Source organism: Spinacia oleracea, chromosome 6, assembly GCF_020520425.1.
Source record: "Spinacia oleracea cultivar Varoflay chromosome 6, BTI_SOV_V1, whole genome shotgun sequence".
Taxonomy (NCBI): domain Eukaryota; kingdom Viridiplantae; phylum Streptophyta; class Magnoliopsida; order Caryophyllales; family Amaranthaceae; genus Spinacia; species Spinacia oleracea.
This window is the reverse complement of record NC_079492.1, coordinates 88,930,025-88,948,660: the sequence shown is the minus strand read 5'-3', so window position 1 is coordinate 88,948,660 and position 18,636 is coordinate 88,930,025. Positions and strand designations below refer to the sequence as shown.

Genomic DNA, 18,636 nt, shown 5'->3' with positions numbered 1-18,636 from the left:
CCACAAATTCTATGACATACCATGTACATATTATATTCCAACATTTGATTGAGGAATACGTTTTGTCATCCAATTGCTATATGTACCAATATGCAATCATTGCTTGAATATAGACTTGAGCATTACGATTATGCATGAGGTTTCAACACAATCCACACCGTGAATTTGCTTGTAACTTTTAGCAACTAATCTAGCTTTGTGTGTGAACATAATTCAATGTTTGATGGTTTTTATCCTTTAAAACAAACTTGCAACCAATAGGTGTGAAACTATTCTTGCAAATCAACAAAATTTCAATTTTGTCATCTAAACATTGAGTATGTTTTATGGCCTCTAACCATTTAAAAGATTTGAGTCTATATATGGCCTCTAACCATTTTAGGGAATCTGGGTTTCGTCATAGGTTTCTTACAGGTCACAAACTCATTAATAGTTTGACGCAAGTTGTAGGTTTCTTTACTATCTAATAGAAGAATTGCATAGCTTCAGTGACCTAAACTCCATGTTTCTTCACTATCTAATAGAAGAATCTCATAGTTTCAGTGACTTGAACTCTATGCCTACTTGGGTATAGAACATCAAACAATAGAATATCAATAGCCACTTGAAAGTCCTTTGAATATTCTGTTCTCCTTGAAGCACTTGTAAAGTGTTCTAAGAGATGTATATTTTTTAAAAGCCACTTCTAAAGTCCTTAAAGAATACGTGTTCGGATTTTCTAAAGATCTTCGAAAAGCCTCCGGATTGTCCGTTTATGTTTGTTGTTCGCCTCGAAGACTTCCGAGGTCTATTTTCTCCCACTTGTCATTTTGGAAACGAATCTCCAAAAGGACATTATTTCGAGCAAACAAACATTATGTTCTCAAAAATTCGTGGTAGAAACAATACCCTTGTGTCTCATTTGAATAAATAACAATGAAACATATATCTATACTTGGGCCTTAGTTTGTCGAATGACAAACACTAAGCTCCCACTGAGTTTTGCAACTCTCTAGATATATTTTATGAAAAGTTATTCTGAAATTACTTTTCAATAGCTTTGACGAATTTGGTTTAGTTTGGTGGTAGTTGAGCATTTTGTTTTAGAAATTATAGGAAAAGTCTTTATGATTCATCATTGATCGAATCAAGTACTAATTGACTTCGATCATTCCAACGTAGATATGCCATATCTTATGGACCTAGATTGTGAAATTACAACACACAATCATTGATGATCATATTTGGTCTCAAGTAATCATCAACATGATATAACCTAGATCTTTATGATTTCTTGCCAAGTGGATTTTATACTTCTGAATCTTTGAACTAGCCAAACAGATTCAACTTATATCACATTTGAGTAAATAAACCTATATTCACTCAAATCCATGTGAAATAATAAAGTCATAAAATCTTTCTTTAGCTTTGAACTCTATTGTCTAGGCGTTCTAACAATAGTTCATATCTTTTGTTACTTTCAACAAGTAAGACTAGTTGTCTTAAATTGATTTAGAAATCAATGAACTTTCAAAAGTCCATCAAAATAGAGCTTTTGAATGTTAACTTATTGATATGGTCTAAGCAACAATGCCAAAGATTAGTGGAACTCAAATCAAGGGGTTGATTTGAACCTAGTAAAGTTCTTTAAAGAGTTGTTTGTTTTAATCAAGCATATTGACTCATCCCGTAAATGACCATTTCATTCAAATAAACAAACAAACAAACATTGTTTTTGTTCTTCTGAATGTGAGTCTTTCTGTGTTTGAAGCAGAAATTTAGGTATGCTGATTATGGAACAAAATAGCCATTTAGTTCCAGCCTTGAAAGGACTTAAAACAAACTAGATGACCCTACAACTAATGTAGCATTGCCATGCTTCATTTCCCACTTGTAGGTCATTAGTGTAGCCTAGCTTCCATTGTTTGAGTTATTACCGAAGTAAGAACCTCAAGCGGTATATGATACCAAGGAAGTTTGATTGCTAGGTCACTTTTCTTTAAACATAAACTTATAGGTAGAAACAGAATTGTAAATTCCTTTCATTAGTTCCTTTGTTTTCCTATTTCTTGTACCCTTTCTAATAGCCTTAAGAATTGAATTCTCTAGTGTTGACTTTTGTACTTTGTTAGACATGTCCAATGTCACCAACAAGGTTCTTTACCATTTTAATTTATGTTGAATATTTTGTTTCAACTAGATGATCTTACCAGAAGCTTCTAAAGTTCTCTAAGCATCGATCTATTCGAATGTCTAGGGACTAGACTCATTCGAGAATTAAATGGAAAATGATTTTAGGTTGTTAACCATTGGTAAAGCTGAGCGTTTAAACTCAATGCTTTATGATCTCAAAACTACATTGTATTTTGAATTCACAAGCACCAATCGGTTTGCCATTCGACTTTGATACTCGAAAACAACCATAAAAGTCGATATAAGAAACGTACATTTTAAATTGCTCACTTTCTCTCATTTCCGTGAATCGTTCTTGGATTCATTACCAATCGAAGAAATTTACTGTTACCTTTCTAAAAGGATTTACCGCAGTGCAAGATATTTAATTATAAACAATAATTAAAACATACATTGAAGCATGCAAAGTCTAAACATTTATCATGAATAATAACTTGAAAATTAAAGCAATCATGCAATTAAAACAAGTTATTAGCATTTTATTCGAATTTATTGTTCCGGCAGGTGCGAATAAAATGATTCCAAGATCCTAAAACCATTGAAGAATTAAGCACAGTTTGTCGACTCAATTCTAAAACATTTTAGGTAAGCAAAAGCCTTTTGCTAATAGTCTAGAAACTATTCTTGGTTGATAGGTACGTCTAAGAACTTATTAGGTAAACCTATCGATTTTGCCACGACATAAAAGGACTCCTTACTTATATCGTTGAGTTTCACCAAAACTAACATGTACTCACAATTATTTGTGTACCTTGCCCCTTTAGGACCAATAAGTAACACCTCGCTGAGCGAAAACTATTACTAGATTGATGTAAAGGATATCCAAGCAAGTGTATATTTTGGCATGGCACCTTTTAACTCAATTTTTAAGTTTGGAACTTAAGGCTCTTACTATGTTGGTTAGATTTTAAGTGAACTAAAATCCTTAATCATGCAACATAATCAAGCCACAATCTCATGCATAATTAAGACATATTTAAAAGCAATAAATAACTTAAAACATGCATAAGATAAATGTGATCTAGTATAGCCCGACTTCACTTCAAAGTCCGTCTTGAAAATCTCCGTGGGAGGCACCATTTTCTTCAAATAGGATAAGCTATAATTAAAACTAATTACAACTATTTGATGGTACGCAGACCATATTTGAATTGAAAAACAACTTTGGTACTTTAGACCAATTACATTCAAATTAATGGTACGCAGACCATATTTTCTATCCTATTTGGGCCATACTAGTCACTTCATAACCTGCAAAATAGTACATATACAATATATACCATTCACCCATTCATTATCATGAATGGCCCACATAGCTGGTTAGTAAAACACATTATGCATCACATAAACATTTACAGCAATTAATCAAGGGCACCAATAATCTACAAATTATTCAGTCCTTATTAATTCTAATCAAGTTGTTTTAACCTTAAGGATTTGTAGACCTAATCAAGAGTTTATGACTAAAAAGGGCTCCCACTTAAACCAATAAATTCATATGCTTTACTAATTTTAAACATAAAAATGTATTTCTAGTCTAACCGGAAACATACAAATTTAATTATAATTTAAAGCTCATATAAATTTATAATTGAATCCACAAATTTAATTTATTTTCAGTCGTATTTAAACTAATTCATGATTTTAATTTTAGTAAAATAATTAGAATAAATAAAATTTATTATAATTACAATATTCAAAATTAAAATCCAAGAAAATAATTTAAATTATTAATTTTAAAATTAATTAAAATTACGTAAACTGAAAATTTCAAATTAAAATTTTAAGAACGATCTAATCGTGACGCAACATCACCACGCAACGCACAGCCATAGGCCACACGCACGCAGCCATCGCTGGCCAGTGCGCGCAGCCCATGCGCTGCGTCGCATCTGCTGTTGCATTCCATCGCAAGGCATCCGAGGCACGCTTGGCCTCTGGCTCGCTGCGCGCCTGCCCTCGTCGCACGCGAGCTTGCGCTCATCGCACGAGGCAGTAGCATGCGAGCAGGCGCTCGCTGCGCGCGAGCGATCGATGCTGGGCGTAGCGCTCGTGGCACGCGAGCTTGCGCTCGTTGCGCGCGAGGCTTCGCACGCTTGCGCGAGGCAGTGCGCGCTGTGGCGCAGCTCGCTTGCTGCCCACACGCGACTGCTCGTGCCTTGCCTTCGCCCTTGCCCATTCTCCCATCGCACACAGCCCACGACACAAGGCAGGGCTGCTGCCTTGTGCTCGTGCACTATGCCCTTGCTCGCTGCATTCGTACCGCATGGGCGACGAGCTCCCTTGCTCGTCGTCGCATGCCCGCACTATACAACACCCTTTAAGGGTAACACGTAGCGTCCATTGCTTTGTGCGTGCAAGTTATATGAGCGAATCGCATAAAAATTAAGAATTTATTTTCAAAATTAATGACAAATTAATAAATAATATTAATTTCATAATTTTCGGGCGAAAAATCGAAAATTTATTATTTAATTGATTTCCGATTAACATGGATTCAAGTCTAGGTCATAAAAATTTTAAATTTAACATAAATTTACAATTTTTATGGTGGTTTTTAATCATAGGTATCTAATTAAATTATAACTAATTATGAAAATCAAATTAATTCTAAATTATTCCAATTTTCAACAAATTAATCATAATTACAAATTAGATTGCATAATTAACAAGGCTAGGCATTCAAACTTGTTAAACATATACAGTAGATCAATCAAAAATTCAAGATTTATCAACAAGAATCGCAAATATTTAATTTAACATCTTAAATTTACGAAATTTTGCATTCGAAAAACTAAAACCTCCGAAAAGTCATAGTTAGGCTTCGAATTTGAGAATTCTGGGTTCGGCAGAAAATTATTATTTTTGTCAAAATTTTAGAATGCCTTTTACATGCGGAATTGACACAAAAATCACTCGATTTGGATGAGTAACGAAGAAACTGCCGAAAAACTGCGTACGTATAATTAAATAAACGCAATTTACAATTAATTAACAATTACGAAAATTAATCACCCTTTTTAATTCTTGCAAATTTGTAATATTTAACCATGTTTATGCAATTTAGATTATGAAAATAATAAGAGGCTCGTGATACCACTGTTAGGTTATGATACATATGACAATTCATAAATCATGCGGAAAAACCATAAAGCCAGGAAAGCATATTATATTCACGTAATCATTTAGCATAGAATTGATGCATACATGTTGTAGCGTGTCTTCCCTAGCTGCGCCCGAACCGAACAAGAACAAGTCTTTAGGACTCCAAATGTCGTCCCTCCGTAGATAGTCCACAGTACGTCCGGATCCGCCTCAAGTTAGACCAACTAGAATCGCCCTTAAGGTTACTAGGAATTTCGGCTAGTGTTTGCAAGTGTATGGTTAATTTTATTTCAAAAACTTACCCTTTGAATACTTTAATCGTTCGTATAAATTATGACCCTAGGCCCTTATTTATAGAGGTTTGGAGAGGGAATTGGAATCCTAGTAGGATACAATTTAATTAAACTTAGAATCCTACAAGGACTCTAATTAATTAAATAATCCTAATAGGAATAGGAATTTAATCATACATCAAATCCTAATAGTTTTAGGAATTATGCATGGACACAAACACACACACGAGCATGACCCGCAAGCATGCAGGCCATGCCCGCGCACAGCCCACACGCCCACGAAGCTCATGCGAGCTACCGCAGCCCACGAGGCTGCCATGGCCTAAGCTGCGCGCTGGGCCTGCCTTGCGGTACGCCTGCCGCAGCCTTGGGCTGTGTTGTGGCGCGCCATTGCTTGCTGGGCGATGGCCTGGCTTCGTGTTGGGCCTTCGTCCGGCAGGCCTCGTCCGATGCTTATTCGTACGATACGCTTCCGATAAAATTCCCGGTTTCGGAATTCATTTCCGATACGAACAATATTTAATATTTCCGATTCCGGAATTAATTTCCGTTTCGAACAAATATTTAATATTTCCGTTTCCGGAATTATTTTTCCGATTCCGATAATATTTCCGATTCTGACAATATTTCCGATTCCGGCAATATTTCCATTTCCGATAATATTTTCCTATACGTACCATGTTTCCGTTTCCGGCAACATCTACAACTTGGATAATATTTATATTTCCGATACGATCCATATTTCCGTTTCCGGCAATATCATCGTTTCCGGAGTATTCATTTCTTGCTTGTGACGATCTCAGCTCCCACTGAAACCAAGATCCGTCGATTCCGAATATCCATAGATAGAGTATTTAATGCCATTAAATACTTGATCCGTTTACGTACTATTTGTGTGACCCTACGGGTTCAGTCAAGAGTAAGCTGTGGATTAATATCATTAATTCCACTTGAACTGAAGCGGCCTCTAGCTAGGCATTCAGCTCACTTGATCTCACTGAATTATTAACTTGTTAATTAATACTGAACCGCACTTATTAGACTTAACATAGAATGCATACTTGGACCCAAGGGCATTATTTCCTTCAGTAGGTCAATCATAGATTCAAGATTTACAAATAAGATTAGGAAACATTAATTTTTAATATCATTAAAATTATAATTATGCATCCGAAAAACTCAAACCTCCGAAAAGTCATAGTTAGGCTTCGAATTTGGGAATTCTGGGTTCGGCACAAAATCTTTGATTTTTGTCAACATTTTAAAACGTCGTTTACATGCGGAATTCACTATAAAAACATAAGATTCCGAGCATTATTGACAAAACTATCGAAAATCCTGCGAACATATTAATTATTAATCGCATGAATTTTCAATTAATTATACCAAATTAATTCACCCCTTTAATTCTTTGCAAATTTATAATATTAATCCATATTAATTTAAAAGATTATGAAATTAATTAGAGGATCGTGATACCACTGTTAGATTATGAACAATCCAATGTCATGCGGAAAAACCATGCCAGAATCCAAGTTAAATGCACATAATCATTTAGCGTAATTTAGTGAACACACTTTGTGATGCATGCCTTCCCTAGCTGTTCCCGAACCGAACAAGAACAAGTTAGAACGCCAAACGTCGTCCCTCCGTAGAAAGTCCACAACACGTTCGGATCCGCCTTAAATCGTACCAACAAGGATATAATATAAGGTTTATGGTTTCGGGATCTCACTTTAAGTGATAGGAAAATAGTATTGAATTGTGACTCAATTGATTCGTTTTATTCATGACCATATATAGGCCATGTATTTATAGGAAATAGGAAAACCCTAGGAGCCAAAACCCTAGAACGTTTTAGGAAAGTTTTAGGAATATACCAAAAACCAAAACCCTAAAACCCCTAGGGTTGTTCGGCTGCTTTGCTTGCATAGCAAACAAGCTGACCAGCTTGCTTTGGACGCAGCCACGCGCGCTGGCCCAAGGCAGCAGGCGCAGCACTGCTGGCCCGCGTGCTAGGCGCAGCAGCAATGGCCCATGCACACTGTGTAACACCCTGATAATTCCTTATATTTATAATTCCCTTTTTCCGACTAGTATAAAAGAATTACCAAGATATTACCGCCACCGTGATAACGGCTAAGGCTATTTACCAGAATCACGCAGCGGAAATAACTAACTTTCAAAACATAATAAATAGTTAATGATCATCTCATAAACTGGAACCATTAAGGCCCAAAACCAAAGCATTAAATAGTTTAAAACTCATTAACTATAGTTTAATTAATAATAGTAGTCATGACTAGAAATGAAAATAGAGTTTATAAATACGGAAGATGAAACAGTCTCTTAACACTATTCCCATGATAACTTCTCCCGCCAGTTATCTCTACGAACCTGCTTATTGAAAACTACTCCCCAACAATGCAAGTGCAATGATGAATCATAATAGGTTCATTAAGGCGAAGGCCATGACCGAAAGACATGAAGCACGAAGTCAGCGAAAGCTGAGTACGAACAAGCTAGAATAAAATCCTAGTCTAACATGCTTCACTCAATAATATAATAATCCGCATGCAAAAGCCATTTAATTAAACAATTAATCATGGAGACAGACTCGATACTTGACACGACTCTTAACTCACAGATTAATAAGAATTAGCTTCGAACGGGTAAAATATGATAACAAAAACCACTGAGGGAAACTGAGGGTGTTGGGAGCCCACCAAGCACCAAATAATTAAGGTCGGGCTTCATTATAAATACATGTGCGTAAAGCATAACTGAAGTTTACCATTGTTAAGGAACAACCAAAAATTTAGAATTAAAATATGTATTTAATCATTAGTTTGAAAAGTCAAATATATCTATTCTCCTGGGACGATCTGTAGGGGAATACAGTTAAAAACATATTAACGCAGCGGAATAATCACCAAAGCCAGGAACCATATTTTTTAGCAAATATAGTTGTAGAGGCCATTATTTTCTGGTGCTAAACATATGTTTTAGAGGCAACCATTATTTCATTAATGCTAAAAAGTACCTTTTAGGGGCAACGTAAATTTCATTGACGCTAAAAAAAAGTTTTAGAGGCAAATATTATTCCATTAGTGCTAAAAGGTACTTTTTAGGGGCAACTTAATTTCTTTTGATGCTAAAGAAACTTTTTAGGGGCAACCATTATTTTATTAATGCTAAAAAGTACCTTTAGGGGCAGGCTAAATTTCACCGACCCTAAAAATAACTTTTAGAGGCTACCATAATTAACTAATGCTAAAAGGCACTTTAGAGGCCATAAAAAATGAATTTCCTCAAGGTGTTGCCTCTGTATCTAAATTTTCTTGTAGTGTTTCTACCGACAGTCGGACCATACCGACGGAATTCCTGGGCATTTATAAGCGATAACCAAAAGAATGAAACAACGTCTAGTATCATTCAAGGAGTACGAGTTTCTCCGACGTAACTCCCCCCATTGTTCATACGCAAGGTAAATACGTTCTAAGAAATTTGAAGCTCATTCGGTTTACACATTACGTTAATTAATAAGTTATGTTCAAGGTGATTCAAGACTCAACACAAGCCATAACATACAAACAATTAAACCGTTAAACAATTAAACAATGACACTTCATTTTAATCCTTTAGGACTTGTGATCAAACATAGGACTCAAGTGAATTTACTCCCATTGTTCCTTCTCAAAAACATTGTTTGAGATAACCCGACATTGCCTGTTAACAAGCGGAGTGTGTCCTTAGCACGAATAGTCCTTAGTTCGATTCACACAAACTTCTTAAATGTATTTTACACGGAAGTAGAATAAACGATGCATAGGCTCAAAGTATGCTAGACATTCTGTACAATAGCATAATCATAATAACTTGCATGCGAAACACTCATGCATGCATATCAATTCGAACAACATGCTTGACATAATTCAACGATTATAAAAGTCCATAACATGATTGTCCACATAGAATTCATAGATTCAATAATAATTCACCACATACTTGTTCAGACATCAAACATGAATTCTCAACACTTTAAGTTCACATAATTCACAATCAATACACATCAAAAATTCCTCATGGGATAGGTGGTCACCCTAGTCATGTACGTACCTGGAATACCTAAGTACGGGGGCCACTGTGCAAATCACGACTCAAAGCTAGAAATCAACTCCTATAAACACAAAGGAGAAACTTAATTATTATCCATGTTTACTAAATTTCCAGCAACTATTTAAGATTCTAAAACCTTTGTTTGATTTAGAAATTAATCGTTATTCGTTAAATTGATAGTCTCAACTAGTCAACTCATGTCCTAGAATAAAAACATTGACTTTTTGGCTTTAAAATCATTAAAATCAACACTTTAAAGCTTTATAATAAATCTGAAAATTTAAGTTGATTCCTGATAGGGTGTTTTTCCGTCATTGAATAGAATAACACCTCACCAAACAAAATTTATAAAACACCTAACTAACCGGCTATATTGACTATAGCGGCAAGTATAGGGATCGTCCCATAGGAATGGATATGTTTGACTAATCAATCTATGCATTCACAAGCTAGTTCGAATGGAATTTGAGTTTTTGAACTAAACTAATTAAAGTTAGAAAAGCAAACAAATAAAGGAAACTCTAGAGGATTCGGGAATCGGCAATGGAAATCGAATCAAAGAAATAACAAGTTCAAGACATTCATGAATGTGCAATGACATAGCAATTAGGGGAATGAAAACAAATGACGTGCTCGCCACCTCTCGGATAGAGCACGCGAAGCAACCTAGCCTATGGAAAGCTTTCGCATAATCCTAAACTAGATTAGCTTGCATATAATAGGAACTATCATTCACTTGCACAAATTAGGCTCACAATGTCTTGCCAAACCTAAATCATACATTCCAATCTAATTCAATCAACTAGCATTTGCAACTACTACTCAATTGATCATGGAAAATCCTATCACTAAATCACATTTAATCACAACATCAATCATGAGTTTTCCCTAAAATTCCCCAAATTCAATGCCAAAACTTCATCCCTAACCTCTAGACTAAACTACTCAATTAGCATGATTAACATCAACATTTAACTAATATTAATCCTAATCATGAAACTAATTGAATTAATGAAGCTAATTGAAACAATAAAATTCAGAAAATCAAATATCCAAAAATTGGGGGAAAATGAAGAACATTCAAAGCATGAAACTAATTCTAGAATTCAAGCATGAAATTGAAGCATAACGAAATTAATGAAGGAATTAAAGAATTAAAGAACAAAATCAAAAGAAGAATTAGAAAAGTAAGAATTATACCAAAATTGGGGGAAAAACCTTGAAGAACAAATTCTGAATTTGAAGAACAATAGCTACGAATTTGATGAACTAAACTGAAATCTAGTGTTTGATTTTTGTGAAATTGAAACCTAAAATATAATCTAACAATACTCTAATCTAAGCTACGCTAATCTTCGCTGCTGCCTTGCTACGCTACTCTAATGCTCGCTGCTTATTTTTCTACACTCTTGTGCGCTGACTGCGTGTTTCCTTTTATACTGCTGACTGTGTGCCTGCTGCGTGCTACCTGTGCGAACGCACATCTGGGTGTGTGCGAACACACGAAGAAATGGCTGAGTTCCTGATCCATTTTTTGCAAATCGTGTGCTCGCACTAGAACTACGGGCTGCTCGCACAGAAGCAGCTCGATCGCACAGCCTGACCCATTCGATCGCACAGATCAGTTTGTTGTTTTGCGTGTTTGTTCTGCTGTGATATTCTGCAATGTTCTGTGATGTTGTAGATGTTGTTCTTGTCTTAATAACCCTCCTTAGTTTCTGCTGTAAAGGCATTTAAAAGCTCGAGGAATTTGGTGAGCAACAACAAGGATTAAACAATCAACAACCAAGGGGAGAGAAGCGTGCATAGCTGCTGTGTTGTTGCTGCGACTGCTTTGCTTCTGCTGTGGCTGTGTGTACATGCTAATCTGCTACATGTTCTGCTCAGGTTGGTGATGTAATGTGTAGCTGCTACAGAGCTTGAATCAAGGCACTCAAGGTGAGCACAAAGCTGCTGCAGTGGCAGATTGGTTCGTGTGCCATACTAAGCTATTGCTGCTGCTATTCTGCTCGAGCTATTGATGTGAGTGCACTGCTACTGTGGCTGCTATTCTGCTTGTTGCTGCTGTTAAGATTGAGCTACAAGGCTGCCCTAAAGGCAGTGCAAAGGAGCTCGTCGCTGCACATTAGAAACTACGTATAGCATGTTAGAAAATCGCAACACATTTTATTAGTAATCGAAAATCAAAAATATTAATTCGTTTAACATTTTTACAAATCGTAAAGCATATAACTCGTCGACAAGCATAATGACACATTATTAACACGTTAATACTCAAAATGACTCTTACGCAATGAGAATGCGCGCAAAAGGCATATTTAGAGCAAAAACGACTAAAATATACGCAAGACGAGAAAATGTTACGATAAATGCAAAAATGCAATAAACGAACTAAAAACGATAAAACTAAGCAAAAATAATAATAAAATGCTAATACAATGAACTAAAATCCTAAGCTAAGAGCGACATAAATGCCGCTCATCAAACTCCCCCAAGCTAACCCTTTGCTTGTCCTCAAGCAAAGCTAGAATGAGAAACGGGGTGGAGAATGAGCTTATTTATTAAAAATCAGAATTACGAAAATAAGAACTACAAGAATGCACACTAACTCACTTTCGTAGGAATCACGGTTGCATTTAAGCGCATGCAACAAGCTCTTTGAACCCCACAATCGCTCATGAGGGCGAGTGGGATCTTGCAAGGGTTTCCAAAGAGAAACACCCATAACTCTTCCAAAAATTTGAATCAAGGCAAGAACTAAAATGGAAAACAAACCAAGAAAAAGAAAGAAAAGAAAAGAAAAGAAAGGAAAGCAAGGAAAAGAAAGAAGAAAAGAAAGAAAAATGAAAAATGAAACTACAAAACTCAAGACAAGGGCATTTATTATGGAACAAGTATGAGAGAATGCTAATATTACTAATCAAATAAACGCAAGCACGCTAAGCAATGTCCTAAATAGAGTGAAGGATTCAAATGCCAAGCAAAGTGAACTAAGGGTAAGCAATTATCAATTCCCCTACAACCGAGCATACCACGTCAAATCTCTAGATCCTATCCACCTTTGAGAATAGCGTCTCGAGACACCGCGAAGGCGCCGGAAAACAAGATTAGGCTACCCGACATCTTAGCATGACAATCCATTCCCTAAACTTGACCAAATCCTCCCTCCACCGACAATGACTCAACTCAAAAGGGTCAAGAGGACTTTTTAGGATGAAACGTTAGGCTAGGGGTAAGGTGTGTGTTGATTCTGAGTTTTGATGATGACAACGCAAACTTCCTAATCGTTGTTTAAGTGTGTTTTTGGAATGCTAAGTTAGGGAGTGCCTGAGTAGGACAAACTAAGCATGTGGAACAAACACTAAGCAATGCATGGAATTCCTAAAGAATCGATCAAGTCTGCATATGAAGGTTGTTCCCAAGACAGCTGTTCCCAAGACAGCGGGAACAGCTGTTCCTAAGACGGCTGTTCCCACGACGGCTGTTCCCACAACGGCTGTTCCCACGACGGCTGTTCCCACGACGGCTGTTCCCACAACGGCTGTTCCCACGACGGCTGTTCCCACGACGGCTGTTCCCACGACGGCTGTTCCCACGACGGCTGTTCCCACAACGGCTGTTCCCACAACGGCTGTTCCCACAACGGCTGTTCCTAAGATGGCTGTTCCCAAGACGGCTGTTCCCAAAGACGGTTGCTCCTAAAGCAGGCTGATCCTCAACGACTGATCCTAGGCAAGTTATTAAGGGTGCTCCTCATATAATATGAAGATCATCAAAGTTCCGGAGAAGGAACAATGCATGAAGCATTCAAGTGATGCTTCAAAAGGTGCCAACATAGAAGCTACAACATATGAGTTTATGTTTAGATTTTATGTAAGTATTTTAATAACGTTTATACATAATATGGAACAAAAGGAACACGTGTGTTTTAATATGTTTGAGAAAATAGTTTTTGTAAATAAAATAAAGTTTTATAAAGGAAAAACTTTTGGAAAATAAATAAAACGATTTTGAGAAAATCAACATTGGATTCTGATTTAGAATTCCTTGTTTTCCAAGAAAAGGTTTCTACTTGTTCCTAAAACTACTCCCACTATTTCCTCTAAAATTGAACGTGTTAAAAGTGGTTTGAAGAAGTCTCCCTGTTTCTCTCAATCAGCGTGCACGTTACTGCTCCTAGTAACTGTTAGTGGCCGTTGAGGGGAACATGGGAAACTGACCAAGAAAGTTCTTCTATAAAAGGAAAAGGTTTTTCATTTCTCAAATCACAACTGACAACGCACAATATTTCTAAAGAGCTTAAGAGTTTTATCAAAAGTCAGTTTACAAAAGAGCGTGTTCCTAGAGTTTCTGTATTATTCATAAGCTTTATTGATTACTAGAAGTTTCAAATACATCGAGTTGTAATTTGGGGTACAAGGGTTGAGTGATCCTAAAGTGACTTAGAGTCAAGTCAGTAAAAGAGTGTGAAAGGAACAAGGCACTGTAATCAAAGGGGATTGCAGTGGGGAACTCGTGTTCAAGTGGAACTCGAGTTATTGAGTGTGTTGTATTCGAGCGATTACAATATATAAAAGAGTTTGAGGTTTTTGCTTCTTGATAAGGATCAAGAAGTTTCCTCAGTTTTCACAATCTTCGTATTAATTTGATAGCTGTTCCTTTAATTTCTAAATTCCGCAAAGGAACAACCTAAGTTCACGAAAACAATTCACCCCCCCTCTTGTCAAGTGTTCCTACTAGAATATCAGTTGGTATCAGAGCGGGATCTCACAAAAATACAGGAAACCCTGTTGAGAAAAAGTTCCTGGAAAGTATGAACACTCACGAGAAACTCGAAGAAGGTTATTCAACTCAAAGACCTCCAATGTTCAATGGAAAATTCTATACATATTGGAAGAACAGAATGGAGATCTTTATCAAGGCAGAGAACTATCAAGTTTGGCGAGTCATAGAAGTCGGTAACTTCGAGGTAACAAAAACCAATGCTGAAAATGAGGTAGTTCCTAAACCTATTTATGAATTTGTGAAAGAAGATTTTGAAAAATATGAAATCAACGCTATGGCTGTTAAGATTTTGCATTGCGGCCTTGGACCTCATGAACACAATAGAGTTATGGGGTGCAAGAGCGCAAAGCAAATCTGGGATCTCCTTCAAGTAACACATGAAGGAACAAATGAGGTCAAACGTTCTAAAATTGATTTACTGATGTCTAAATATGAACGTTTTGAAATGCATCCACAAGAAACAATTCAGGAGATGTTTACTCGATTCACTAACATTACTAATGAACTTGTTTCCCTTGGAAGAATTATTCCCTCTGATGAACAGGTTAGGAAAATTCTAAGGAGCATGCCTCAAGATGATCGATGGAGAACCAAGGTCACTGCATTGTTTGAAACCAAGGATTTCACCAAATTCAACATTGAGCAGCTGGCAGGATCCTTAATGACACATGAACTACATCTAGGATCAGCTGTTCCTGAGAATCCCAAGAACCAAGGTCTTGCTCTCAAGGCTGAGGAACTGGAGGATTCAGAACCGGATGAAGAAGAGGCTGCCACTTTGGTCAGAAGGATGAAAAGATTATACAGAAACCTCAGACCGGGAAATAAAAAAGGAAGGAACTCCGGAAGAAGAACAATTGGTTCCAAATCCGGCCAAGGATGCTTCAAATGCGGTGATCCAGACCATCAAATCCGGGAGTGCCCTCAGTGGGAATATGAAAAAGGAAAAGGAGAGGATCGGCTCAAAGAAAGATGCAACAAATCCACCTTTTCCAAACCCAAAAAGGCAATGATTGCAGCATGGGGAGATGTTACAGACTCGGAGGACGATGATGACCAACCAGAAAAAGAAACTGCCAACCTGTGCCTCATGGCAAAGATTGATGGAACAATGCAAGATCCATCAAACGAGGTAAGTTTCACAGCCTCTCAATCTTTAATTGAATCACCAATTGAAACTCTAGTATTTCTTGAAAAGCTTAGTGTAGTAAAGGAACAAAGTAATAAGGCATTGGAGCCCAATAAAGATCACATGACCTACCTAAATAATGTTAGATATGAGGTACAAGGTAGATTCTTGGAATTGCCTGTCAGGAACAACTCTCTTAAAGACTCTTTTAGAAGAGTTAAAAATGTACATACTATTCTTGATGAAACTAATAATGCTAATGAAGTTCAGGAGAGGAAGAATTTCGATATTGGCTTGATTCGCCTTACAGATAATGATGAGGAAGATTCTCCAGCGGAACTACATAAGAAAGATCAAGGAGTTCCTATGCAAGAGGAACAAGCAGAAAATCAGGGTGTTCCCATGCAAGAGGAACAAGCAAAAAATCAAGGTGTTCCCATGCAAGAGGAACAAGCAGAAAAACAAGGTGTTCCTATGCAAGAGGAACAAGCAGAAAATCAAGGTGTTCTTATGCAAGAGGAACAAGTAGAAAATAATCTGGAATTTCAAGTGCAAGAGGAACAAGTAGAAAATAATATGGGATTTCATGTTCAAGAGGAACAAGCAAATCAGGAGGTTCCTATCCGAGAGGAACAAGCAGAAAAGACTGGAGTCTCCGTTCAAGAGGAACAAGAGGGACTCAAATGGATGCTCAGGAACAAGCTTGATGAACATGGAACAATAGCAAGGTTAGTCGTTAAACGCCATAATCAACAGGTGAGCACTAATTTCAAAGAAACATTTGCTCCTGTTGATAGATTAAAAACTATAAGAACCTTAATTGTTTTTGCAGCCTTTACGGAAATTAAGTTGTACCAAATGGACATCAAAAATGCTTCCCTAAACGAACATTTAGAAGATGACGTCTATGTGGAACAACCTCCTGATTCTAAATATCCTGAATTTCCAGACCACATCTATAAGCTTGACAAAGCTCATTATGAGTTAAAGCAAGCTACTAGATCGTGGTACGAAATATTATCTGAATTCCTTCTGAAAAATAATTTCAAACGAAATTTTTTATTTTTAAAATCAAAAGGAACTGATTCACTAGTTGTACAAATTTACGTTGATAATAAACTATTTGGTGCAACTAATGAAAGTATGTGCAAGGATCTTACAAAGTAAACAAGCAGAGAGAAGCACGAGAAAATGAGACTGGAACTGGGAACGATCAAGCTGAGATTAAGTAAGCAGGAAGATCCTCTCAAGGTATAACTTTAATATGAAATACATTACTTTAATATATATTCATAATTTTACGTGCGAAAGCATAGCTGAAGTTTACCATTGTTAAGTATCAACCTACATAATGAAAGTGCATAATACTTGATAAATTAAATAAACCAATAATACGAGATGCAAAAATATGTTGTTCCACAGTTAGGTTAATCGTTATAATTTTCCTGAATTCTCTCCACGATTCCTTTACAGTCAGTTATCAGTTTCTATCTTTTTATTTTTTTATTTTTTATTCATCCGAAATTTTTTTTTCTTTATTTTCTCTCTCTCGATTTTTAATTTTTTTTTTTCCATTTAAATATTATATACTAATCCTCGTACATACAAATCTCTCCAAATTATTCTTTAATCCTCAAATTCTTCTTGTTCCCAACAACTAAGAAACTCATGGAAACAATCCCAATGGATCTCAACTACTCAAACCTCACACCAACAAATACACGTTTTTCCCCACCTCCTTGTACTTCACTAATAATTTATTCTCCACCTATCCATACCTTTTCACCAACAATGGTGAGAACCAGTAACAACACAAATTTGTCTACCAAAAGAAAAAGAAACTCCACATCTCCAATTCCCATGGAAACCTCACCTCTCCAAACACCTGAGAAAACCCACTCACCACCAAAAAAACAACCCTTTCGGAACCCTAACCACCCCTATACCGACGAGGAGTCGGCTATCTCCGGCGATAAACCAGCCACACTCCTCGCCGGCGTCGACCTAGGAAAACCCTAACTCTACCCTCTCGAACCCGTTCTCGGTGGCTGCCCCACGCCCAAAAAGGCCACGGATTTCAAAACCCGCGACCCGCGTCGCCTCTTCTGGGTTCGGAGCCGAGTCGACCGGAAAAGGGTCGCCGGTGCGGGGGAAATACAAACCGAAAGCCAGATCCAAAATACTAAACCTACCCACCGCCGAAATCTTAGGGGGAAAATAATCTCAGTAAAGGAAGCAGATTTGGTTGAGGGATTTGCGATTAACAAGGTATGGTGTGACTCACAGTTTACTGATTTAATTGATTTATTAGAGCACCAAGATTGGATAAATTTATTCTGTGTTGTTGCAAAAAATCCTATTTTTCCTATGGCGATGTGTGAATTTAGAAATAATTTTGGGTTTGAGGACGGAGTTTGCAAAAGTGTTGTGAATGGAACAACCATATCTTTTAATGCTGAATACCTTGCAAAATTATTTCTTGCTCCTAATGAAGGATATGACCAGTATGTGAAAGGAAAATCGGATACAATTCAAATTGGGGTGATTACTTTGTTGAATTGATTGGAGGTGATTATACGATAAGTTCCATTACTCATCAAGACTTGTTCCTTTCCCCAACCCAAAAACTCCTGTTTAATATTGTTAGGAGAGGCATTGTTCCTAGACTACACAAAAGAACCTTAGCCAGTTTGTATGATGCCTCCCTAATGTATTGTCTAGCCCACAAAATTCCAATCAACTTCCCTGCCCTAATGATTAAACACATGACCCACTGTATTGAAACTAACTGTAAGCTGGGTTATGGATCTTTAATGACTGAGGTGTTTAAAAGCTTTTCTGTTGATCTCAGTGAATATGTTGAAGTAAAAGTAAAGTCAGAACAAATTTTACAGCATGATTTGTTATTTTACTTAAAATTGGAGGTTGCGGACGGTAAATTAAACTGGATAATGTCGGATAGTGATGAGGAAGAAGAAGAGTCAGGGGTAGTTAAAAAGATGAGAAAGGTGGTGAGGCAGGTAAAAGAGAAGA

The 18,636-nt window shown here is 36.8% G+C and overlaps 1 long non-coding RNA gene across 1 annotated transcript; it reads right to left on the bottom strand.

Annotated features, from left to right (window-relative positions):
• Nucleotides 1-6,884: 6,884 nt before the first annotated feature.
• LOC130464042 (uncharacterized) lies at nucleotides 6,885-12,925 on the bottom strand. The gene is made up of 3 exons (XR_008924334.1): nucleotides 10,890-12,925; nucleotides 9,690-9,750; nucleotides 6,885-7,981 (listed from the first exon to the last, which is right to left on the bottom strand). It is a non-coding gene; the product is annotated as an uncharacterized lncRNA (long non-coding RNA).
• Between the last annotated feature and the right edge of the window lie 5,711 nt (nucleotides 12,926-18,636).